This window comes from Panthera leo, chromosome A3 (assembly GCF_018350215.1).
Source record: "Panthera leo isolate Ple1 chromosome A3, P.leo_Ple1_pat1.1, whole genome shotgun sequence".
In the NCBI taxonomy this organism is placed as follows: Eukaryota; Metazoa; Chordata; class Mammalia; order Carnivora; family Felidae; genus Panthera; species Panthera leo.
In genome coordinates, this window is record NC_056681.1 from 106,914,836 (window position 1) to 106,933,221 (window position 18,386).

The 18,386-nt window shown below is 44.1% G+C and overlaps 1 protein-coding gene across 2 annotated transcripts in view; it reads left to right on the forward strand.

Moving 5' to 3' along the window:
- Positions 1-497: 497 nt before the first annotated feature.
- The window catches only part of SLC8A1 (solute carrier family 8 member A1), a 326,175-nt gene continuing 308,286 nt past the window's right edge, over positions 498-18,386 (forward strand). For both annotated transcript variants that reach the window (XM_042933176.1, XM_042933177.1), the window contains exon 1: positions 498-611. The gene's annotated coding sequence lies outside the window, so the exon portion shown is untranslated. The remainder of the gene's footprint in view (positions 612-18,386) is intronic.

The following is an 18,386-nucleotide window of genomic DNA, read 5'->3' on the forward strand; positions in this document are numbered from 1 at the left end:
TTCTGTCTTGCGGGGAGAGGCGAGGAAGGTTGAAAAGAAAAGTTGCAGCGCCCGTCTGCGCGTGTAATCGATGGGCTGGCTGCCCGAGAGAGCGCTAGCGCGCGGCCGGAACGCACTGCGGGGCCGAGGGCCGGGACCAAACCGAGAAACCTTGGCGGCGGCGGAGGCCGGGAGGGCTCCCCGCCCGCCCGGGGCGGCACCAACCCGCCGGCTCTTCCCCCGGGCGGTCCCCGAGGGCGCCGGGGCCCGGCGGGCCGCGGCGGGGCCGAGCGCGCGTGTGAGCGAGTGCGAGGCTGCGGGCGGCGGGCGGGCGAGTGTGCGCGGGAGGGAGGGAGGGAGGGGGAGCGCGCGCGCCGCCCGGGCCCCGGCCCTCCCAGCCTCCCGGCCTCCGCGCCTGCCTCCCGCCCGCGCGCACCGGCTGCCCGCAGCCGCAGCTCCCGCTCGCGCCGGCGCTGCACGGGAGCCTGCCCGCCGCCGCCCGCTTTGTGCTTCCCCCGAAGATGGGAGCGACCTCTTCCCGGTCGGGAGCTATTTAAAAGGAGGGAGCGCGCCGCGTTGCCTGCTAGCGCCGCGGAACGGGGGAAGGATCGAGCCACACTCTCCCGAACCAGGTAGGCTCTTAGGATGGGCAGCCGAAGGGACGGGGTCAGCTACCGCCAACTCTTTTCCATTTCGTGCTCCTAAGGCTACACTTCCCTCCGTTTGGGCACAGGACCGGCTGCTGAATTGTGTGTGTGTGTGTGTGTATGTGTGTGTGCGCGCGTGCGTGTGCCCCTCCACGTTTTCTGGGGTGTCCGCGCTTCTCCGGGAGCGAAATTGCTCGGGCTGGTGCGTCTGGGCGTGAGTGTGCCTGCCTGCCAGCGCCGGCTGCCTGAGGAAGAAAGGGCTGCTAGGGAGGGATGCTGCACCCTGCGCGGCGCGGGGCTCGGAGGCTTCAGGGCGCGAAGAGCTAAGTCCGCCCGGAATGCTGCGCTGCTGGGCATCCAGGCGTCCCCACCCACCGGGCTCTGCTCCGAGGTCATCCCTCCTCCTGGTAATCCCTGGGGTCTTCCCCCAAGGCCACACTCGCGAGTCTCTTTTCCGGCAAGCTCTAGGTGTTCCTTCACCACGGACTGCGGAGAGGAGGGAGTTGTGGCCAGGGCAGACGGAACAGGCAAGGGGGGATTGCAGCGGGGAGTGGGCTGAAGGGTCCCGGTCTCTGGACACCGTGCAGCGGTGTGCGGTGGGGATTGGGCGCGCACAGGCATCTTTCCCCCTCGAGATTCGAAGGGAACTTTGCAGCTGCATTATCTGCCTCTGGAGCTTTGCTGGCTCTTGGGGAAATGGTCTGTGTGCTGAGATGTGAGGATATCCTTCTTGGCTCCTCCTTAATGAAGAAGAGGGAGGTCTTATGGGTGGACGGTCGGCTAAAGAAACCAAATCTGCCCCGGCGATGCTTTTAAAAATACAGTATGTGTGCATCCTTGATTTTAAAAATCCACCGCCCCCCCCCTCCGCCCCCCCAGGATTCTGTTGACTATTTGATGAATGACTGGGGCTGGCAATTTGTATTTCCCTCTCCAGACAAAGTGGCAGTGGTTGGGTTGAAAGCAGAGTGATCAAATTTAACAAAGAATTTTTTTTTTTTTTTTTTTTTTTTTTTTTTTAAGAGAGCTATAATCGTGCATGGTGTCCGCAGTCACTGGAAAGAAAGTCATGCTTTGCACTGGGTATGTTTAGCCACCCCCCCCTCCCCCCCTTAGCCTGGCTCCCTGGCTGGCGCTCTTTATCTCTCCTGCTAGTCAGCCACTAGTGGTTGTGACTATAACAATACAAACTTTGTCCTGCTGGAGGTGTAAAGACTAAAAAGAGAAAAAAGGATATCAGTAGGAGGTGTAGTGGAAGAAGCTTTTTAAAAAATGACAGATGTGGTAAAGACAGTACTGGCATCCAGATCATGGAGGAGCTGTGGAGTAGGTGGAGATTCTGATCAGATCTGGTTAAAGGCATCGCTTGAGTATCTCCAAATATGAGCAATTGAACACCCACAATCCAGCATCTGTGTGAAGATTTCCTAAGGGAAATGGGGAGCAACCAGGAGGGGATTCTGCAAGTATACCTCCCACCCACGCCCCACAAAACACACATACACACACACACGCACACGCGCACACACGCACACACACACACACACACACACACACACACACGCCTGTTTTCTCTTTCTCTCTCAGAGCTACTCCTGCAGCAAGTCCAGAAAGGAGGGAGGAAAATGTGTCTAGATGTTTCATTCATTTCAGATCAGAAAACGAAACCAGAATAAGGGTGATTGCCTTTAGGTTCCTCTTTCAAATCCTGTGTTACTTGGATTTCTCTGGTATGGGTTTGCTAAACTTGCTTAACTGGGAGCTGAGGCTGGTGTGAAAGGAGGAAGGAAGGGAGAGCCAGTTCCATCTTTGGGGCCTTGTGAGTGAGAAGGTGGGGGAAGACCCACTTATTTCATCAAGAAGCAAGATGTGTTTTCTTGAGTGGTTTTCATTTTACAAATTCCACCTGCTTGAAGAATTCCATTTGATTCTAAGTGCTATTTTGCTAAGATTTCTCCTGCCTACTAAAAAAAATGAGTCCTGCTTCCCTGCCCCCCCCAAAATAGCTGTTGTCTTGTACGAAATATGGAATGTTAATTACTGGGGGGGGGGGGAATAAAGAACTGGACAGAGGTAGACCATCATTGACTGTTGAGCTGTGCAGGGGTTGCAGAGGATATAAGTATCCACGACAATCAGACTTCATTTACTCCGTCTTGAAAGCTTAACAGGGCTGGAAGAGGAGAGTAATGAATTAAAAGAATATGAAGGCTGTGCTTTATATCTATCTGTCTGTCGGTCTGTATGTCTATCCGTCTACTTACTTACTTGTCTATACATCTATCTTTCTATCTATCATTACTATTTAATGGTTTCTGCTAGATCATTTTGGATTCAGAGTAGGGGCTAGATAACCATTTTGTTGACCATAAAGGGGAAGAGAGGTGATATAGCAATAGCAGTGTTTGAACTCCAAATAAAATTACAAAAGGAAGATGAAGTATAGTCAGGACTAGTTGCAGGAATCACATTAATTGTTCTTTCAAGCTTATGATGTTTCAGAAAAAAAAAAAAATTCCAAGAGAGCTTCAGCATTTTGTTAGCAAGCTATATTTAACATGTTTTTTATCAGACAAAAATAGACTTTTATTTATCTTGCAAAGTAAACGCATGGCTTCTTCCCTCTCAGTATTTAATCTGTTTCTTTGAAAAAAATAAATGAGGATAAAAGCTCTGCAGACCCAATGAAGTTGCATTCCTGCTTTAAAGCAAGTTAAAGCATCCATTTAGGTCATGGATGTGTTTCTCCCAAAGTAAGTGCATTTTAGGACTTTGCCATATGATTTTCATGTTGCAATTCAGTGAGAGGAGCCCTTTCTGCCTGATGCCTTCAGGTAGAGGGAGCACAGCTTGGAGGTTAAGAAGCAAGCTGTCTGCCCCACCAGCATGGAAACGAACAAGATCCCAGTTGAATTAGAAATTAAATCTGGAAAAAGAAACACACGAGTAAAAGAGGATGGTAGCGTACATATCTTGCATGCTTTATATTTTTTTCAGTGTGAATGAATGTTGCTTTTAACCAAAAATTGTTAAGTTGTTGCTTTGCATTTGCAGAGAATTTAGGCATCAAAACGTGGCAATCTCTCTTCTTCCTGCTCCTTTTGACCCCCCGCCCCCCGCCCTTTTTTCTTGTAAGGGATAGATGTCTCTTGCCAGAACATCTTCCAGTATTGTCCATACCTTATAGTTAGACCCCTCATCATAACCTCTACCAAATAGTCTCCCATCTGATCAAATTCTCCTGCTCCCTCTTGTGGCAAATATTCTCCCTGACTTTCCCCAGATTTCAGAATCGCAACTACCATCCCTCAAGGCCCCTTTAGCTGCCTATCACTTACTTGGGTTCTAATCTCAGTACTATTAGTGGCTGACCAAGACAGTGGGCTGCTGAACTAGGCATTTCCAGTTTTCTCTCTGAACAAAGGGCAATCTACCCCCTGGAGACATACTTGAAATTTAGTGAAAGTACATGGCAGATGCTTTCTGACCCATTGGGATGGAGTAGATTCTGGCAATGTGAGCTTTCACAGTCAGCTTTTGAGATTTTGATTTGGACTCAGAGCTAGTCCGGTGGGGCCTCATTAAATACAGTGAGATTATTTTCCGTTTTCTTTCCTTCTCTTCCAAAAGATACCTCTTTCCCTGTGTGTCTGTGTCTGTGTCTCTCCATCTCTCTCTTTCCCTGCCTCCCTCCCTTCCCAGGCTCTCATACACACACACACACACACACACACACACACACACACACACCACAAAATATATTTTATATAACACATATTTTGCATGCTTAAACTAATCAATATTTAGGCTCTCAGTAAGGTTTGTAAATCAAACAATCCATTTTCTGAACTGGAGACTTCTAGGGTGAGCTACTCTCACTGGCGTGTTTTCATCGAGAGCGGTTCAGAATACGAATGAGGAGACTGGGTGCCTTTTTCCAGTGTGTTGACTCAACTTGGAAGATGGTTGCTTGCAGCCCTTGCTGCCTCAAGTGTTTTGTGTGGGCTCTCCTGGCTGACAACTCTTATTGAACTCTAAGTGTTTTATTTCCACATCTGTGATCGTCCTTTGACCCGCCCCGCCAGGAGAGTGTAGTATGTAAGGAGATAGACAAAGGTTCAAGAGAATCACCTTTTTCTCTTTACCTGAAACTTTGTAGCCCATTTCAGGAGGAGGGGGAGGACATATGGAAGGAGAAAAGTCCTGACTGGCAGCTCAAGTGAAGGAAATGTGTTTATGGTCAAGGGCAAGTACGTTGTAGGCAGCCGCCTATAAAGTGATTGGAGGGGGGCAAAACATCTTTGGGTTTGAAGCATTTATCCATCTGTAAACATAAGATCAGAAATTCTCGCTATGGGACCTTCATTTGAATTAAGTAATTCTATCTAGTAGATCCCTAATAAAACGCAAGGACATCACCCAGGAAAGAGCTACCGTTAATTCTTATAAACCATTGACGTCGGTGTATTCGTTAACTTGTATTGGTTTATCAGATCAGCTGACAGAAAAGTCCTGAAGGCCTGGATCACAGGAAGGTGAAGCAGAAGTGAAAGTAGTTTGAAATTGGGTTGGTGCCCAGTTTGTGCCCTCAGAGGCTCCTTCTGGTGGGGAAGTATGAGGGACCTGAGTGCCCTCAGAGGAAGTAGCGAGTAGCCAGACAGAGGCAAAGATATAAAAAATTTGATCCTTTCTTGAAAACTTAGCTTTTTAAATTCTTCTGAGAATGGGCACATTGTATCCCCCCGTGTGAAATGATATCCTGAAAATCTCAAATGGTTTCTACTATGTGTCATTTTAAAATATTCATACCAATAACCTACAAAATGCACATGCGATACCAATTCAGACAGATGGTTTCTTGCCTGTATAATATAGAGAGAAAAATAAATTCAAGTATTAGAATTCATCTTAATTTTTAAAAAGACAGAAAAAATAATCACTTTGTAGATGTCATTACATGTGAAGTCAGAATAATGAATAATCTCTTCATTGAATCGAACGTGAGATGAAAAGTCAGACAGGCAAGAGGGTGATTCAGCAATTTACTCCAACCCAACCATGATATTTATTGAGCACTCAGTGTATGCAAGGCATTGCACTGGGCTTTTCGGAGAATGCAGATGATGAAGAGGAGTTATTTGACATTTGCTCAGTGCCCACTGCATGCCCAAGGCCAATCTAAGCACCCTGTGTATGTTTTCTCACGTAATGCTCATAAGTGCCCTGCAAGAAAGCGTCGTTCCCCCAATTTAAAGATGAGACCCTGGCTCAGTTAAATAACTTATCCAAGAGCTAGTAGGTGGCAGTACCAGTTTTTGACGTTGTTCAAGAGCCCTGCTCTTTGTACCATGTTTTCTATTCTTAGGGATGTTGTGGTCTAGGGTACCTAAATGCTGGGCCAAATAAGAACTATTGCTATGATTGTCTAATGAGCAAAATTCTATAGAGTTGAAAGGAAGAAGAGAATATTGGAAAAGGCTTCCTGGAAGAAGAGGCATTTTAGTTCATTTTCAAAGAGTGAAAAGGACTTCTAAAATAAATAAAGCCTAGCTATTTTTGAAACCTGTAAACCAGTCCCTGCTAATTTATAGCAAGGACAACCCTGCGGCGATGTTCGGGCCATTTCCAGGCTTTTGAAATCAGCTGTGTGTCTAGTCAGAACCAGGCATGGAACAGGGGATCTGGAACAAATGATAGCATAGGCCACTGTATCCATGTATTTTACAAGTAAACCCCAAATTCAGGATGAATTTCCAGCATGACCTTTAAGGAAAGAAGCTGTAACAGTTCGAGAGGTCAGACAAGGGACAGACCACCTGCCAATCTGTTCCTCCCTGAAATTTGATGGTCAGGCTTTCTGGGCCATTACAGGTGGTTTTTCTTTCTTTCTTTGGCACTGAATGGCTCTGGTGCTTTCTCCCTTGAGCTTCTTGAACTTGTCTACCTCCTCACTTCTGCTTCTCCTTAAAACATAAGGCCCAGGGCCCACTGTGGCTCTGCTCTGCTCGATGTATAGCATCCAGTCCTAACAGCAAGTTTAGAGAATCAGACTGCTTACCCTACCCACAGACCTCAACTTCCTGCGTAGACTGGGGCAGAGTCCCCAGAGGGAGTGGCATCGGGCAGGGGCAAAAGGATAGAGTTTGGAGAGGTGCTAAGTCATATATCGAATGTCTCTCAGAAGTTCCAAGTCGCTCTTCCAAAATAATCTACCTGCCAAATGCTGGAGGATGTGAGCTCCCTAGAGCTGACATGTGTGAGTTGGGACTGGGCAGAGTTGCTGGCTCTTTTTCCCCCAGACTCCTCGCTGCCTCTCTTCTCCTGGCCATGCACCTGTCAGTGGCCCCTTTGAAGAGCTGCTCCTTATCTGTGCTCTTGCTGCTTTGCACCACAGCTAGCTCTGGAAGAAACAGCAGAGATCAAATAAGCAAATGAAACAAATAAGCAAATGAAGGCCATAGGAAAGTGCATGACTTTTCAGAGTGAAGTAGGAAACAGTTGAATTCAGTAGGGCTCTGAGGTCATTTCAACAAAGTCCCATCTTCCTTTTCTTCTCTGATAATATAGAAGGCCTCCAGAAATGTATCTGTGTTTTCTGGCCTCAGGAGTGTCCGGATGTCTATTAATGATTCCCCAAGGTGGAAAGGGAACTATGACTTTTGCTTCTAGACTGAGGGTATTGACTAATAAAATGAAGGGCCCTAAGAGTACTCAGACTAAAGTTCGCTGAAGTCAAGAGACATATCACGATAGTCATAATATTGATGTGTATTCAGCAAAAGGGGTAGTTAGCATCATGCCAGTTTGCTTCCCTCTGCCTCATTTTCCTCATCTATTAAATGAGAATGATAATAGTAAAAGGCCATGTGGGTTTTTCTGTGAGGAATAATACATTAATACTTGTGAAACATTTGGACTGGTTTCTGGCATGTGAGCGCTCAATAAGAATTTGTTCTTATTCCTTGAGGTGAATGGTGAGTCTCTGTCCCTGCCTGTATGCTTTTATATGAACAGGGTAATTATGGGAGGTCGCCATGGAAAGGAGGAAGGTAAGGACACACAGAATGACATACACCAGAGGTCACAAAACTGTTTTCCAAGGGGCCACATAGTAAACATTTTTGGCTCTGTGGACCATAGGGTTGTCACAATTAGTCAACACTGCTGTTGTAGCAGGAAAGCAGCCGTTGACGATACACAAATGAATGGTCATGCTGTGTGCCACAAAACATTATTTAGTGACACTGAAATTTGAACATCATATAATTTTCACATCAAAAAACATTTTTTCATTGTTCCAATTATTTACGAAGGTAAAAAAATTAACAAAATGAGCCTTATAAAATTAGGTGACAGGCTACATTCGACCTGATGGCCATAGTTTGGCAACTCCTGACATACAGCTAGATTGTGAGAGACCCAAAGGCAATATTAGTGAGCCAGAAGAATCCTAGCGTTTGGGGTTGGGATCACACAAAGAGAGGTGGCCTAGAGCCTAGCATCCAAGACCTCGTGGTAGAGCCTAACCCTGGCAAGTCTGAGATGTGTGGCTTTGGAAAGGTCTTTTAAGTTACCATGGCCTGAGTTTTCATGTTGGGAAAAGGGAGTAGAGGCAAATTAGTTAGGCTTTCAGGGGACTTCCCAGCAATAAAAGCAGTTTTATGAAGGGAGATTGTACATTTAAGATGGATCATGGAGGGCTGGTGGAAAAGCATGAGAAGGGAAAACTGTGCACGTTTGGGTACTTTTTATTTAGTAGCTCAGTTGATTACCAGGAACAGAAATCCTGGGAAGATAGACATGTGCTGTATTGTGAATGTTGACCATGGACACCAAAGGGAGGGATTAGGATATTGTAACTTCATATTGTTAGCAAAATTCCCCAGTTTTACAGATCAGGCCGAGAAGGGGAAAATGACTTGTCCAAGGCCACAGGACTGATCCTTGAGATCAGCAGTCATTGGCCCCCAGACTGATGACCCTTCCATCTACCTCATTGTCCCTAGCAGAGCGATGGAAAGAAATTAATTGTGATTACATGATTGTGACCTCAGAGGGGCAAGTCTCAAAAAAATTGCAGAAGCCACTTTCAGTATTTTCTAAATGTGAAAGCATCCCCCAGCATATCTAAGAAGGTAGGTCTGTCAGTAACCAACCCCATTCCAGAGAAGGTGAACTGCAAAAAGTTTGACCTAAGACCTTGTACTCCAACAATCTTTTGCCTAGGTTCCTGCTGACTATCTTAATTTTCAGCTCACATGTTATTTCTTCAGCAAAGCCTTCCCTAGCAGGTCTGATCCTCTATGACTTACCCTTGCAGGACTGCGTGTTGTCTTTACAACATTTATCAGAGTTAACAATTGTTTCTTTTTTTTTTTTTTTTTTTTTTTTTTCAACGTTTTTTATTTTATTTTTGGGACAGAGAGAGACAGAGCATGAACGGGGGAGGGTCAGAGAGAGAGGGAGACACAGAATCGGAAACAGGCTCCAGGCTCCGAGCCATCGGCCCAGAGCCTGACGCGGGGCTCGAACTCACGGACCGCGAGATCGTGACCTGGCTGAAGTCGGACGCTTAACCGACTGCGCCACCCAGGCGCCCCTACAATTGTTTCTTTTTGAAATAATTTAAAATAACATCTGTCATCTGTCTTCCCAGCTACATAATATATTCCAGGAGGAGAGAGAGTGTATCTGTTTACCTCATGATTTTAGCCCCAGTGCCTCTCCCATTCCAGACAGGTAATAGACATTCAGAGTTTGTTGAATGAGTGAGTGAATGTTCTCTCGTAAGTCGTTGATACTGATGAAAATAATCCTTGCTTAAAAGGCGTAAGTTACTATCTTCACTTGCTAATTAAATGATTAAATGATTGGCATTTCTTCCTCCACTGACTTTTTTTCTCAACTCTTTTCCACTGGCTCCTCTCCAATCCTGGCCTATCACAAAAAGACCATAACATAATCGTCTTGGCATAGTTACATAACATTAAAACCGTAACACTTTAGCCAATATTTAAACACTTCTTCAAATATAGGTATATGGGATTGGTTTAAAGGGCATATTCACTAGATACTTTATCTAGTGGAGAAATTGTATGTTTCATAAACTGTGCTCAGGGATTTGTGTAAAAATTTCATGTTTTCCCATAAACTACTCAATTTATTCCTCTAAATATTAGAATTTGGCTAGTTCCTTTCTACCCTGCTTCCATTTAAAAAATCTATTTGTTGTATATACATGTGCATCTAGTTTTAGAGCCATGACATTAGGTATATTGTCAGAAACTTTAGAAAACGGTAGCATAGAATATTGACGAAGGGTCACCATTACACGAGCATCTATCAACTTGAGTTTTTTAAAAGAATATTTCTTTTCCCTTCCTACTACTGCGTTTCTCAAGAACATCTTATTCTTTCAAGGACTGTGATTTGACACTATGCAGAAAAATTTAAAAGACTTACAAACTTCAAGTTGATAGGGTTCCATCTTCTGAAAAGCAATCTACTTGAAGATGAAGCTTAATGACTCAGGGAAAAAGCTGATGAAATTCACCAGCCTCTGCTCACATAACCAGCATTTTCCTTGTTAAAAAAGATTTTTTTTAAAAAAAAGGCATTCCGGGTGTTCCTATCACATAGCTTGAAATTGGATTCTGTATTAAATATCCCCAGTCCCAAGAGCCAACTAGAATGCACAAAGCGACTACAAAGATTTAGCCTTGAGTTGAAGTGAACAGAGGGGGTGGTGAAAAGCCCCACAAAGACCCTATAATTTAAAGAGCACAGCCTTCCTCAGCACCTAAAGCTTCAGGTTTGGGATTTATGTTTCTGCATATTGTCTCCTCTATTCAGGAACTGTGCATGGAACCTGGTTAGAAAGTCTGCAAACTCTTCCATTTATCCTGGGTTTTTGTCATGTGTTGATGTAATGTCCCAGCAGTCCTTAGCTGTTTCTATTTCAACAGGGCAGAACTAACCCTTGGCAAAATTTTGAAGTAGGCATAAATGACTCCCAATGCTTTAATCTCTTTTGGGAGCCCCGTGATCTCCTGTTAGCGTCCATTCTCCTCCACTGTCTTCTCTCCTACCTCCCGACCCCCCACCCTCCAACTCACCAAGGGGCTTCATATTTTGATGCCATCTGGAGTGCCAATCTATGGGAAGAACAGCCCTTCTGATGTATGATTTCACATCAACACCTTGCTGCTATTGCAAGAAACACTAATTCTCGTTTTTCAGTACTAGTCTCTGTCCAGTACTTTGTCTAAGTGCTCTGCTCTGCAGTCTGTGTTTGCTGAAGATACCCCATGCCAGTTCTACTCTCTACCCAGTTCTTCCCTTTAATCCAATGCCTCTGAGGGGTGTTGCCAAGACTGCCCATATCAAATCACCTGGGGTGCTTATTAAAGTTCGAATTTGGGTTTCCTCTTCAGAGATACTGTACATCGGATGCTTTTGTCATCCTTCCAATCCTGTCCTTTAAAAAAATTTTTTTGGGGGGGCGCCTGGGTGGCTCAGTCAGTTAAACGTCCGACTTCGGCTCAGGTCACGATCTCACGGTCCGTGAGTTCAAGCCTCGCGTTGGGCTCTGTGCTGACAGCTCAGAGCCTGGAGCCTGTTTCAGATTCTGTGTCTCCCTCTCTCTCTCTGACCCTCCCCTGTTCATGCTCTGTCTCTCTCTGTCTCAAAAAATAAATAAACGTTAAAAAAAAATTAAAAAAAAATTTTTTACATTTATTAGTTTTTGAGAGCCAGAGAGAGACAGAGCAAGAGCAAGGGAGGGGCAGAGAGAGAGAGGGAGGCACAGAATCTGAAGCAGGCTCCAGGCTCTGAGCTGTCAGCACAGAGCCCGACACGGGGCTTGAACCCATGACCTGTGAGATCATGACCTGCCTGAGCCGAAGCCGACTGAGCCATCCAGGTGCCCCTCGATCCTCTCCTTTTATGGAATCTTCCATATCCTTCCTAGTATTCGTGGTAATTCGAGTAACTAACTATTTGAGTTGCTTGAAGATGGTGAGTTCATCAGGTGCAGGTGCAATCATCTTTGTAATCCCTGTAGTGTTTGGTTTGGTGCTTTGCACATAGACACCATTCAATAAGTGCTTGATGAATAAATGACTGGTCCACTGTCTAGAGCCAGAAATATACCGAGGGCTGTACTTCACTCAGAAAACCCAAATTTCTTAAGATGAAATGTCAACAAGCTCGTGTGGAAAATATTTTTAGGTAGGAAATCTTTTTTGGTGACCTAGATATAAACACATGCATATGACCTCATTTTTGGTTCCCAGTATGTAAGGTCAGACCTCAAAGAAGGGCTTCTCTTTCTCTTCAGGGTGGATGGCGAACAAATTATTACCTGAAATAGTTATTATTGTCCATAACGAGGCCCCTGAAAGAGTCACAGAGCACAGATGAGGTGTTCCGAGGCCCTGCCTCGAGGAGTTCACTATGCTTAAAAACCCTGGGTTGTAGAGATGTAGGGTGGGAAGTCTGAGGTTTCTAGAACCCTGGTTGTATTAACCCAAGAGCTCAAGTGCATTAACTTGGTAATGAGGTGATCCACTTTGAGTGTGTCGAGGTGTATCCATGATCTCATGGTCTGAATGCCTGGAAAGTCTCTCCTTTTCTGTGATTCTCTAGTAACAAAAGAGTTCTGTTCCAGAAGGGGGACCTACACTTTGGCTTTTATAATATCCCACCAGAATATGAGTTTCTTGGGGGATATTATCTTATTCATCTTATTTTATTTTATTTTATTTTATTTTATTTTATTTTATTTTATTTTATTTTATAGAGAGAGTGTATGAGCTGGGGAGGAGTAGAGAGAGAGAGAGATAAGAGAGAGAGAGAATCCTAAGCAGGCTCCACGCTCAACATGGAGCCCCATGCAGGGCTTGATCCTATGACCCTGGGATCATGACCTGAGCTGAAATCAAGAGTCTGACGCTCAACTGACTGAGCTACTCAGGCACCCCTCTAATTCATCCTTTTTAATACAGTATCTGGCGTATGTGAGTGGCTAAGAGAAGCTTGGCAGACAAAACCATGAATGAATGTGTTTTCCTGTTTTGTTGGATTACTTACTTGTTTAAAAATTAAAAAAAAAAAAAGTCATGACCCCAGGATAGCAAATTTGTGAGCTGCATTGAAATTCTTGAAAAAATATTGACTTATTGTTCCTAGAGCAAAGTATTAACATGTCGTGCTAAAATTTGGTATCTTTTTCCCTACCCCACCCATCTTTTATTTTAGTTTTGCATGCTCCCTGCTAGGATTTCCTTCTCTATTTTCTTTTCTCCGGACCAAAGGGAAAATCCTTGAGATTATTGCATGATTTTGGAGTGATTTCAGACCTCAGATTTTAGCTGATGATCCCCCAAATGGATCATCTTTCCCTCACTATGTGATGAATAGGAGTGCTTATAAAATGCTTACTCAGGGGATGAGGAGGCATGAGTCAGGAGAGAGGGCCATGAAAGCTCTTGATAAGATAGTATAAATGATAGACATTTATTTAGGGGGAAAGGAGGGTGGCATGGAAAGGTATTTTGCACAAAAAACCTAAGCAGGGGGCTCTTTTTTACCAAATAACAGAATCGTTCACACAGGAAGTGGAAAAAAAAGATGCTGCCATTTTGGAAAGCATGATGGTGTAATTAATGCAAAGTGCCTGGATTAAACTCCTAGTTGTACTTAGGTTTGTATGACTTCAACCGGCTTACTTTTATGAACCATTTATTTTTCTCACTGGTAAAATTAGGATGATAGTATCTCCTTGCGATGTCAGAAACCTCGGGGACAGTGAATCCAAAGCAGTCAGTAAAGCCTCTGGAACAAAGCAAGTGCTCAGTCAATGGTTGCAGTCATTATTGTCATAAATACCCTCACGGGGGGCCTTCCTCTGCCCTTGGCACTGGCAGAATGAATCTGAGGACAGTCCTGGCCCAAGATTAGCCGAGCAGCTTCCCTTTTTTATTGAAAAGACTCTGTTGTCCAGCTTTCTTTCTCTTATTCCTATTTCCACGCCAGTATGCAGAGTTAATATATTTAAATGTATACTCTTGATGTGCTGATGTGCTTTCCCTTTTATGGGACCTCCCTGATGGAGGTCATTTTTGGTTGGTGTTTGACCAGATGTCTGTTTATTTTACTGCAAGGAGAAGATATGCTTTGTTGGGGATATTCAAAATATCAAGATGAACTTGGCATTCCAAAAGAAATCAGCAAGCCAGAGCTCATGCAGGAGGACCCACCTCCAGGACCTGGGGAAACTGTCAAAGCCCCAGCTCCTCTTTTTATGCTGGAGGTCAGTTTTTCCAGGGTGAGGTTCTCTGTCCGTGAACCTGAATCCCCTTTCCCCTCCTCCACCTAATGCTGACATTGGCTTTTCAGTGTGATACCGGCCTCTACTCAGTTTAGGGGCACCTACTTCACACAGGGCACAGTTTTAAAATCAGATGCCTAGTCCCAGCTCTCAGGTTCTGATTCACCTTCAGAGATTTGGTGAAATCAGCACATGACTTTCTGAGAATTACTGTATTCACTCAATAAGCAGGTGCTGTGTATCTTTCACGTGCCAGATTCTGCTCCAGGAACTGGGGCTCCGTTGATGAACAAAAGAGACAAACATCTTCACCTGTAACAAAGTTTACATCTATCAGAGAGAGATGGGCAACAAAAAGAACCCTTAAATAAATTATATTAGCACGTAAAGAGTAATAAGTGCTACATAGGAAAACAAAGTAGGGAGTACATCTCATGACTTTCCAATAACTTCTTCATTATTTTAAATCCTAAATTCATCTGTATTTTTTTGGCCACACTGCCTGACCACTACCCCAGTTGCTTCCTTTGATGAATGAGCTGGGTGTTTTCTGACACGGGACAGGATCCTGACTGTAGTCTAGTACGTTCAGCCAGAGGGCGGGAGCCCTTTTTATGACCTCTCACTGCCTGTACTCTGGAGGACCTGTCCCAAAGTATTAAACAACAAAGAGGAAATTCTCTTTGAGAAAAAAAAAAAAAAAAGATAATAGCAGAGAGTCGTTGTGGAAACAGAGATCCTTCCTAACATGTGGTCACGGTCTGTTAGCCTAAGGTTGGGTGCCAGAACAGTAATTTGCACCCTAGATGGCTAGTTAGATAAGGAACATCATCCTCTGGCATCATCCCTTTGTCTAAAAGTGTTTGCAAGTGCTTGTCTCAATAGTGGATAAAAACGTATGGTTGCTTTAATGTTGCCTTAGAAACAGATTAATTGCTTAGCTTTGATGCATTCAGTCAGCACGAATTACATAGAAAGGAATTCTAGGTCCTGATGAGGGAGTCAAGGAGTTCCTTTGAATAACCCAAGCTGCCAGTCAATAGAATGAGATTAGGCTGCCCTGTGCACTGGACTGGTAGGGGTGCCAAAGGTGTTTCTTCTCTCTGAGTCGGGTCCTCTCTGGTAGTCAAACCTGGCTACAGACCCCCACAGGGAACCCCTTTCACTGATTATTCCTCAGGCCTCTGCAGTGGGGGGCTCTTCCCCACTCTTTACCAAGGAAATCTGTCTTGGTAAAAATCTGTCTTACAGGTGCATGTTCCATTCCTATGACCTCGCCACCTTCAACACTGGTGTGTGGGCCTTTTCACTAACCTTCATCACTGCCATTCACATCTGTAGATGTGGCATTGTTAGTTTTCCTTTAAAATAAATAGTGAGCAGAAGATGATCTGGGTATTCTTGACTTTGTGCCGAAGGCTCATTTAGATGATGTAATGGATATTCCTAAGCAAGAGTCAGCCTTTGATGTAAGAGTTGATTTGAAACCACTGTGAAAAATAGCCTCCCCCTTGTTACAGAGTTCAGTAGACCAGGGCAGAATATAAGAAAGCTGGGCAACAGAATGACATATCAACAGCCTCTATTCCCTGCTTAATTTTTATGGAAATAGGTATTTAAGGAGACAGGGGGAAGGGTCAGGTAGTTCTGCTTGAATCTGATGACAGAGGAAATACCCTGAAACAAAAGAATGAAGAAGGAACTCTTATTTAGATAACATCTGCCCCACATCCTCCAAAGCATTTGGATTTGGTAATTAATTTAGTAAAGAAAGAAACTGAGGTCCAGAGAGTTCTTTCCAGTCGCTCCATTGCCAAAAATCTGTATCAGGGTTTTGTGTCCACTGATTTCACAGATTACAATACTACCACCTTTTGAATATAATTGTGATGTTTTGAAGTTAACCTCAGAAACCCCCTTCCTTTTTCTCTGATAGGAATTTTTACTGATGCATCCGCCCTTAGACATCTGTACCCTTTTGGCTAAGAATATGCTGTGAGATGTGGGTTGGGCAGGACTTTTTTTTTTTTTTTTCTGGCTGACCTAAAGGATTGCCCTGAGAGTGTGTGCAGGAAGAGGTGGCCAGGTAATTGGTAAAAAACAAGCAAGTTTAGGGCAATTGTGTCTAGGAACATGCCAGCCTGTACATTACACCACAGCTCTCAGTGTTTGTCTGTTTGAGTCTCTAATCCACAAGATCAAAAGGGAGGCTGTTGGAAACCTTCCATGGGGCTTTGCTACTGAGGCCCTCCTAACCCTTCATGGAAGCCAAGAGGTTTTCCAATGGGCCAGTCCAAGTCCAAATCCAATAGCTCTCTAAGATTACTTCACACACTATCAGGGATGCTGTTATGGAACAGTTAATGATACCAGTCTCAGAGACAGACCAAGGTTTGAATCTTCGTTTGGGAGTTTACTATCTTTATGACTTCCACCAAGTACTTAACCTGTCTGTGCCTCAGTGAAGCCCGTCTCCAAAGTGGGCTAATAATATCTACTGCATAGGGTGATTGTAAGGGCACTGAGCATTACATAACTCCAGGCAGTGCTATTCTCATGGACTGTAATGTAAATGGCAACACTAGGAGTTGTGTAAAATAGCAATGCTCGTTATTGTAAGTATTAGATATAAGAATACATATAAAGAATTTAGCATAGAGTCTGTTGTAGTGTTTGTAAATAGAACCTCCTGTTAATCTCTCAGGCAATTGGCCATGATTTGCTGTTGTGCTGTTTTGACATTTACTTCTAAGAAAGAAAATAGTTGGGGGTGCAGAACACACAGTCTTCGAAGAGCTGGAGGTAAGAACGCACGGTCATGGTCAGGGGATGGAAAGAATTTCCATATGCTAGAACTCAGAGGCTAGATCCTAAAAGGTCTGAGCAGCTTGTTGAGGGGATTGGGTTTTGTTTTCAGGGCAATAGGCAACCAAGAAGAGTTTTAAGGGGAGTGAGAGAGTCAGAGCTGTACTTTAGAAAGCTCATTTTGGCTGAAATGTGAAAATGGAATGATGAGATTTGGCAGGGATTTGAAGCAAGTGGTGAATTATATCAGTCCTGGGGACAGGCACAGGTTGGAATCTCCGTTCTGGGTTTCCTCTCTCCATTCCATACTACACTCTGTGAGCAAATACTTAACCTTTCTGATCTCCACAGGTTCCCAAGACGTTTTAAGTTGTAAATTTTCCAAAGGTTTTAAACTAGAAATCTTGATTGTATCCTTTTTTATACCTGCCAGGCATTGGGATCATTTATAATTCAGGGTGTTTTTTTTAAGTTTTATTTATTTATCTATCTATCTATCTATCTGTCAGTGCAGATCCAGATGTGGGGCTGGAACTCATGAACTGTGAGATCATGACCTGAGCCAAAACCAAGGGTCAGGAGCTTAACCAACTGAGCCACTCAAGTGCCCCCAGATTTTTAAATAAAAGACAAAACCTGGTCTCCTTGTTTCTTGCCTGTCCCTATAACTGTATTCTTCAGGGAACCAGCAGAAAGATCTTTGTAATAGGAAAATCAGCTGATCTCACGCTTCTGATCAGAACCTCCCCATGATTTCCATCTCTTTCACGATCAAAGCCAGTGCTTTAAGGTGGACTCCATTCCTTTCCTGATCCATTCCCACTATGTCCCCAGCTTCTGAGCCCTGTTCCCCTTGCTCATGCCCTCTTGTCACACTGGTTCCTCTATGGCTCCTAGATTACACAAAGAAAAGTCCCAACAGGGTCTTGGCACTTACTTGGAATTCTCCTCCTGTAGATATCCACAGGGCTGGGTCCCTTAATTCCTTCAGGACTTAGCTCCAATGTTATCTCATCAGGGATGCCTTTCTTAACCATCCAATATAAAATCATGTATGCTATGTACACACACTCATGTATACACTCACACACACTCTCACACACATGGACTCCCTGTCCTACTTATATTGCTTTCTGCCCCCACCTCTCCAGCACTTTTTAGCATCTGACATTTATTTATTTGTTTCCTCCCTGATAGAACATAAGGTCTTCAAGGACAGAGACTTTGTATTTTTTTTTGCTTTTAATTCATTGATGAATTCTTAGGACCTAGGAGAGAGCCCCGCAGGTCATTCTAAAACATGTACTAGGTGGCACTCATAAATATTTGTGGAATAAATGGCTGCGTAAGGGAATTTAAACTAGATCTCCCACTACTCTTGCAGGTTGCTTCAATGTCTCCCTGTTTTAAGTGGCGATCCCACAACCTACCCAAGCCCTATAATGACCGAACAAGTAGAATCACGGACCATGAATCTTGCATATTTTAAAAATATGCTTTTTCTCATTTTTCAGCCTTTTATGTAGAATGTAATTCTGCTACCATGACCCTCTGCTGTGTCTTTAGTGTGGGGAAAATGTCAAAGCTTATCTCCCAATAACGATGAGCTAAAAGGGGCTTTTTGG